This window comes from Molothrus aeneus, unplaced genomic scaffold (genome assembly GCF_037042795.1).
Source record: "Molothrus aeneus isolate 106 unplaced genomic scaffold, BPBGC_Maene_1.0 scaffold_35, whole genome shotgun sequence".
Lineage (NCBI taxonomy): Eukaryota > Metazoa > Chordata > Aves > Passeriformes > Icteridae > Molothrus > Molothrus aeneus.
Window position 1 is genome coordinate 696576 of NW_027099016.1, and position 8461 is coordinate 705036.

The window sequence follows — 8461 nt, forward strand, 5'->3', positions numbered from 1 at the left end:
TAAACCCCAAATAGTCCATAAATAACCATAAATAAACCCCAAACAAACCCTAAATAAACCCAAAGAAACCCCAAGTAAGCCCAGTTCCTCCCGTCCCCACGCCATAACAGATCCCGACCAATCAGAACGTGCAGCACTGATGACAATCCAGTTGCTGGGCAGAAACTCAGAGCACTGGCCCCGCTCAGCGATTTTCAGCCAATCAGCGCCCGGCCCGACTCTGACTCATCAGTTGCCAGGCACAGACCAAGGCCTCTCACTGCGTTCAATAATCAGAGACGGCGCGGGGTAATTTCCAGCCAATCAGAGCGTGTCTCGCTGATGACTCATCAGTTGCGAGGAGCGGAATTTGGGGAGCGGGGGAAGGTGACCCTGAGGATGGGCTGGGGGACCCAAATTAATCCAAAACGGGGTCGGGACCCCAAAAAGGAGCAGGTGGGCCCTGGAGCCCCCAAAACCAAACACAGGGGAGGGTATTGGGGGAACGATCGGAAAGGGGAAGGAGAGAGGGGAAAAGAGGGGGGTGGGACCCCCAAATTGAGCTGAGAGGGGGATGGGACACCCCAAATTGAGCTGGAAGGGGGTGGGACCCCCAAACAGGATGAAGCCAATTTTGCTCCTGGAATATGTAAAGTAGTTTATGGATATGCAAAAAGTCTATGAATATGCAACAGGCTGATGTCATGGGAGACAAGGACCATCCAGCAAAGGTTGTTATGGCCACTGAGACCTCCGAGTTATTTCCGGGGACACCCCTTAATTAATCTGGTTTTAATTCCATCAGTCTGTTGCATATTCATAGACCCTCATGCATATCGACAAACTCATTTACATATTTCAGGAACTATTTTACATGTCCTGTCTTTGGCAGTGTCTCCCCATTTCAGGAGCCTCCACTGAAATGGAAAATGTAAACCTCCTCCCTTAGAAGACGAAGAAGAAGAAGAAGAAAAGAAGAAGAAGAAGGAGGAGAAGGAGAAGGAGAAGAAAAGCTGAAATTTTGGGAATCCAGTGGGAAAATGGCTGATCCTCTGGGAATCCATTTCTTACCCCCCAAAGACAGGGCAAAGGCAGGGCAGTGGGGTTTTTATAGGGTATCCCAAGGGTGTAGTTGGGGTTTGGGTCAGGGGAGGAGTACTTAGCAACACAAGAAGGATGAGATCAAATTCCTGCCTCTTAGCAACAGCAGCATTCCACAAAGAACAAGTCCCTAAATCCTAAATTTCCTCTAAAACAACTGAGAAATTATGGAACTGCAGATATATTCGATCAATTTCCTTCATTTAACCCAGTTTGGGGTGTTTTTAAAGGATGAAGGTGAAGCAGAGGAAAATTAAGGCCAAACCAAAAGGAGAAGCAGCCAGGGCTGTTCCCAACATGGATCAGAGGGAATGTGAGTGACCAGGGCTGTGCCCAAAGTGCCTCCTCCAGTGGGGGATGGAGCTGGAACAGCGCACGAAGCTCTGCCCGCACTCGGGGCACTCGCAGGGCTTCCCTTACCGGTGCCTCCGTTGGTGTCTGGTCAAGTTAGAGCTCCTGGAGAAGCTCTTCCCACACTGGGGACACTCGTAGGGCCTCTCCCTGGTGTGGATGCACTGGTGAGTGATGAGGGTGGAGTTGTGCTTGAATCCCTTCCCGCAGCTGGGGCACTGGAAGGGCCTCTCCTCTGTGTGAACCCGATAGTGCAGGAGAAGATGGGAGCTGGTCTGAATCTCTTCCCACACTCCCCACACTCGTAGGGCCTCTCCCCAGTGTGGATCCTCTGGTGCACAATCAGGTCACAGTTCCACCTGAAGCTCTTCCCAATCTCCACGCACGTGTGCGGCTTCTCCCCATCATGGAGCTGCTCATGGAGCACCAGCTCCGAGCTCTGGCTCCATCTCCGGCCGCCTTCCCGGCCCAGGCTGGCTCTTTCCCCCTCACATCCCTGCCATCTGCGTTTGCAGCCCCTCCTCATGTGGCATCTCCGGGGCTTTTCCTCCCCGTTGGCTTCCTGCGCCGTGGAGCCGCTCAAAACGGCCTCTGCCACCAGGTTCTGCTGCGGGCATTTGTCCTCCCTGCTCTCCATGCTCAGCTCCTGCTCTGGGGAAGGAAGGACAAGGACAGGATGGGATTTGCCTCCGTGCCACAGGCAAGGGCAAGGAGATCCCCCCAGGGCTGAGCTGCAGCCAGGGGCCCTGCTGGGCAGGGAGATGGAGCAGCACAGAGGGGAAAGGGGCACTGACTTCCTCCTCACCTGCCTCAGTGTCCCGGGGCATCTTCCTCTTCCTCGCAGCCTCCCTGGGGTTGGCAATGGGAAATCCTGGTTTGGGGAAAACAAGGGATGAGTGCGTTTGTAGGAGCGTCAGGGGGTAGGACGGTCGGGATGGACGGAGACGAGAGATCTCTGCAGCCAGGCCGTGGAACTTGCGGTTTATTGCAAAGGGCCTGGGTGCAGGGCCCTGCTTGGAGCTGCCAGGCACAGCTCGGAGCAGGCCCGAGAGAAGAGAGGGGTAGAGAGGATGAGAGGGTAAGAGAGTAAGAGGGGAAGAGCCTAAGAGAGTAAGGTTCCTGTTACAACACAATAAATCTTCTTCTGTGTTGAATATTCTATTTCTCACTAACCAATCTAGTACAAGATACAAATCCTAGAGCATTTACATACAGCCTGTAAGAATCACTACATCACCATACTGTGTTACATTTTAAATGCTAAAACCTCCTCTTTGGACCCCTTCTGCTGAGCTAGTAGGGTCTGCTCTGACCCTTGGATCTGTCTGCAAGCAGAGGGAATTGTTTCATTAAAAGGGGATTACCTTCAGTTGGGCCACACCATTGTTTTCCAGTTGTTCACTAACTGAGGTATCTGAAAGCTTGCTTTGATTTCAATCTTCCTTATAGTTTCTATATTGTCAAAATCTTTTGCCAGACAATCATATTTATAAGGCTTTCCTGTTTCATCTTCCCCAACACACACTGAGTTTGAAGGTCCCTCTGCCCAACTCCATCTCTACAAGTCAGTGGCCATCTGGGCTCCAGAAAAACCTCCCAAACACCAAGATTCAGCCCTGAAAAAGCCACCCAGGAGTTCCCTGTCCCTGGTCCCTCCCCTCTCCTGTTCGGGGGTTCCCCCCTGTCCCAGCTACTGGGGGTCACGCTTGGATTGGGGGTCCCCCTTCTCCTCGGTGCCCGCCCTGCCCAGGCTGCTGGCAGTCCCAGCAATGCCAAAAGCTCCCCCCGCTTCGCTCTCCCCATTTCGGGATGCCAGGGCTGTTTGGGCTCCCGGGCTCCCTTCTCCCCTCATTCTCTGCTCTGGGCTGCAGCGGCTCCAAGGAGTCCCCCCTGCCCCTCTCCAGGCTCTTGAGGCTCCCGCCAATGGCGGCGCTCCCCCCTCTCTGGGCTCCCCACTTTGGGCTCCTGGGGCACACAGGGCTCTGCTCCTCCAGGCTGCCTCTGCCGGCAGCCGCCACCGCCACCCCCCGATGTCCCCCCAAGGGGCCTTTTCCACTCAGCCTTGGACTTCTTCATTCTCCAAACATCCCCCCAAAAACCCAACCCAGGGACCCCCCAGGATATCCAGACCGAGCTCCCCCTCCCCGTTCACCAGTGTGATGGGGGCGGCGATGATCCCACGGGAGGAGGAGGAGGAGGAGGGACAAAGGCGGATCAAGGCTGAGCTGAGGGAGCCAGGCAGGGATCGACGGCCTGGCTCCCTCAGCTCAGCCTTGATCTGCCTTTGTCCCTCCTCCTCCTCCTCGTCCTCCTCCTCCTCCTCCTCCTCCTCCTCCTCCTCCTCCTCGTCCTCCTCCTCCTCCTCCTCCTCCTCCTCCTCCTCGTCCTCCTCCTCCTCCTCCTCCTCCTCATCCTCCTCCTCCTCCTCCTCGTCCTCCTCGTCCTCGTCCTCGTCCTCGTCCTCCTCGTCCTCCTCCTCCTCCTCCTCCTCCTCCTCCTCGTCCTCGTCCTCCTCCTCCTCCTCGTCCTCCTCCTCCTCCTCCTCCTCCTCCTCCTCGTCCTCCTCCTCCTCCTCCTCCTCCTCGTCCTCGTCCTCGTCCTCCTCGTCCTCCTCGTCCTCCTCGTCCTCGTCCTCGTCCTCGTCCTCGTCCTCGTCCTCGTCCTCGTCCTCCTCGTCCTCCTCCTCGTCCTCCTCGTCCTCCTCGTCCTCGTCCTCGTCCTCGTCCTCGTCCTCGTCCTCGTCCTCCTCGTCCTCCTCCTCGTCCTCCTCGTCCTCCTCGTCCTCCTCGTCCTCGTCCTCGTCCTCGTCCTCGTCCTCGTCCTCCTCGTCCTCCTCCTCGTCCTCCTCCTCGTCCTCCTCCTCGTCCTCGTCCTCGTCCTCGTCCTCCTCCTCCTCCTCCCCCCTAACCCCACCTCCTTTTCCCCCTTCTTCCCTGCCCTTCCCTGCCTCCTCCTCCTCCCCCAGCAGCAGCCACACCCTCGGTGCCCGTTCCCGCAGCCCGCGGCTGGAGCGGGGATGGAGCCGGGACAGGTCGGACAGGTCGGGATGGGCAGCGTGGGGCTCTCGGCTGCTCCCAGCTGCTGCGGGCGGGGGGAACCCGGCCCGGGCCAAAGGAGAGGCAAACTGGGCAAACTGGGGGCTGCACATCCAAACTGGGCCTTGCTGGGGACCCTGCCTGGCCACTGCCAGCCCTTGGGGCTCCTCTCGGCACATCCGCCAGGGGGGAACGCACACAGGGCTGGGGGATCCCAGCAGTGGCAGCACTGCCAGGGACTGGGCTGCACTGGGATCGTACTGGGAGTGACTGGGGCTGTACTGGGTTTGTACTGACATCATACTGGGATCATACTGGGAGTGACTGGGACTGTACTGGGTTTGTACTGACATCATACTGGGATCATACTGGGATCATGATGGGTCTGTACTGGGTTTGTATTGACATTATTCTGGGATCATATTGCCATGCCAGGGCAGACTGTGATCGTACTGATGGACCCTGGGATCATACTGGGAGTGATTTGGACTTTACTGGCTTTGTATTGACATCCTATTGGCATCATACTGGGATTGTACTGAGTTTGTACTGACTCCATACTGCGATCATACTGGGATCATGCTGAGATCACACTGGGAATGAGTAGGAGCCTGGGGGGGGCAATTGAGACCATGTCAGGGGTAAATGGGATATACTGGGATGAACTGGGATTTTGCTGAGGATGGCTAGGATCATACTGGCAGTGAGTGCCACTACACTGAGGCTAACTGCGAGTGCTTGTGAGCAAATGGGATCATACTGGAAGGAACTGGAAAGATGCTGGAGGGAACTGGGGTACCCTGGGAGATTTTGGAAGTGACTGGAAGGAAAGTGAGGGTGAAAGAGACCAACTGGAACCATGTGGAGCAAAACTGGTTTATTCTGTCAGTGACTGGGAGCACACTGGGGCCATCTTTGGATCATACTGGGAGTGACTGGACTAATACTGGGACTAACTGAGAGTGACTGGGAACATACCCTGCACATCATCCCCCATACTGGGCAAGACTGGGAGCAACTGGGAGCAACTGGGAGCACGCTGCGAGAAAATGGGCTCATACTGGGACTGACTGGGCTGATCTAGGAAGCAACTGGGGCCACGCTGGAGGCAGCTGGGACCATACTGGGAGAGATTGGGAGCAACTGGGATTATACTGGGACCACGCTGGGCGGGCTGGCATGTGACTGGGATCAAACTGGAGCTTACTGGGATCATATTTGGAGTCAAAAGGAAGTGACTGGGATCACACTTTGGGCTACTGGGAGCAACTGAGGGAAACTGGAATCATGCTGCAAGCAAATTGGAGGAACTGGGAAGGACTGGATGCATGCTGGAGGCAACTGGGATATACTGGGCATAACTAACACCTTACTGGGGCTACTGGCAGTGTCTACATGACACTGCCAGAAATGACTACAGACATTCTGGGGGCAACTGGGATATACTGGGAGTGTCTGGAACCACACTGGGGGGACTGGAATCACACAGGGAACAACCGGGACCATGCTGGGGAGAACTGGGACCATGCTGGAGGCAACCGGGAGTGAGTGGGATCATACTGGGAGGGACTGGGATCATATGGGGAGGGACTGTGACTAGAGCAGGGGCAACAGGGTTCAACTGGGACCATACTGGGAGTGTCTGTAACCACAGTGGAGTGATGGAAGCACACTGGGAACAGCTGGGCCCATGCTGGGAGCAACTGGGATCACTCTGAGGGTGACTGGAATCATGCTGGCATTGACTGGGAGTAACTGGGATGGTGCTGAAATAAACTGAGAAGAGGTGGGAGTGACTGGGAACAAACTGGAAGCAACTGGGATAAACTGGGAGAGACAGGGAATCACTGGGATTATACTGGAGGGTACTGGGGTCATGCTGGCATTGACAGGGAGCAACTGGGATCACACTGGAGGCACTGGAGTTGTACTGGGAGTGTCTGGGAGCAACTGGGATTAGACTGCAAGTGACTGGGATCATACTGGGAGTGGCTACACTCATACTGGGATTAGAGTGGGTGTGATTGGACCCTGACTGGGGGTTACTGGGAGCTACCAGGCCCATGCTGGGAGCCAACTGGGGACTTAATTAGAGGAACTGGGAACAACTGGGAGACAACTGGCGGCACATGAACAACACTGAGGTGACTGGGAGTGCCTTGCAACAACTGCCAGAATGTTCAGCGCAACTGGGATATACTGGGAGGGTCTGAGACCACAAGGCTGTGGGACTGGGACCAGACTGGGAGCGACTGGAAATGTGCTGGGGGAACTGGGAACACGCTGGGGGCAAGTGGGAGTGACTGGGGCCCTGCTGGGAGAGACTGGGATCATACTGGGTTTGCCTAGGTCTATGCTAGGGACAACTGGGAGAACTGGTTCAGCCGTCCTGGTCCGGATGGTCCCAGTCCATATTTGATCCCACTCCCTATTTGATCCCAGTCCATATTTAATCCAAGTCCATATTTGATCCCAGTCTATATAATCTCTGTCCAGTTTATCTCAGTCTGTGGGATCCCAGTCCATATTTGATGCCAGTCCATATTTGATCCCAGTCCATTTGATCAAAGTCCATATTCGATCCCAATCCATATTTAATCCCTGTCTATATTTGCTCTCAATTCATATTTCATCCCATTCCAAATTTAATCCCAGTCCATATTTGATCCTACTTCCATATTTGATCCCAGTCCAAATTATACCAGTCCATATTTATCCCAGTCCATATATGATCCCAGTCCAGTTTATCCCAGTCTATATGGTCCCAATCCATAGGATCCCAATCCATAGGATACCAGTCCATATTTGATCCCAGTCTAAATAATCTCAGTCCAGTTTATCCCAGTCTGTACAATCCCAGTCAATATTTGATCCCAGTCCATGTTTGATCTGTGTTCCTATCTGATCCCAGTCCATATTTGATCAAGTCCCTATTTGATCCCAGTTCCTATTTGATCCCAGTCTGTATTTGACCCCGGTCTGTATTTGATCCCAGTCCATATTGGATTCCAGTCAGTATGATCCCAGTCCATATTTGATCCCAGTCCGTATTTGATCTGTCCCTATTTTATCCCACTCTGTAGGATCCCAGACCCTATTTGACCCCAGTCCATATTTGATCCTAGTCCATATTTGATCCCAACCCCTATTTGATCCCAGTCCATATTTGGTCCCAGTTCATATTTTATCCCAATCTATATTTTATCCCAATCCATATTTAATCCCAGCCCACATTTGATCCCTGTTACCTCTGCTGAGGTGTGATGACCTGGTTCAGGAACGGCACGGTAGCAAACCTCCAGCTGCTTGGGCCATGTGCTCACAGACACCAATATGGTGGATGGCAAAATGGCGTTTATTAACTGGTTACATGGGGTTATATAACCTCGGTTCTGCTTGTGTCATAAATGGGGCTTAGGTAACTTTAACAGCTGAGGGGAGGGGTTCTGTCTGCCCGTACAACGCGATATCTTCCGATCGCCTGTCCCTAACTTCCCACATTTCCCCCTTCCCTCATGATTAATTAAAACACACACGAAGTGTAAAGGTTATAAAAATGCAAAGGCTGTTAAACTGATTTATGGTAAAACTGACAAATGGTAAAAGGCAATGCAACATATCCGCAACAAGCGTGCCTCAAAGCAATTGTTGGTGGTCAACAAATAAAATGTTAAGTTTTTCTAAACGGTTTTTAACAAACAACACTAATTTGTTCAATATGCAAGGCCCAAAAATCAATGTCAGGAGTATCATAGTAAGAGGGCCTATTAAAGTGGAAACAAGGGTAGTCAGCCATGGGAACTGATTGAACCATGACTCGAACCATCCTTGTTGAGCTTCTCTTTTGCTCTTTCTCTGGGCTAGCCTTTCCCTTAGTTCAGCCATCGAGTCTCGTATGACCCTGGTATGGTCTGCATAAAAACAACATTGTTCCTTCTAGGCGACACACAGGCCTCCTTGTTGCACGAACAAGAGGTCTAATCCTCGTTTGTTCT

At 53.4% G+C, this 8461-nt stretch overlaps 1 pseudogene; it reads right to left on the reverse strand.

Moving 5' to 3' along the window:
• The window catches only part of LOC136570586 (uncharacterized), a 113637-nt pseudogene extending 111680 nt beyond the window's left edge, over positions 1 to 1957 (reverse strand).
• Between the last annotated feature and the right edge of the window lie 6504 nt (positions 1958 to 8461).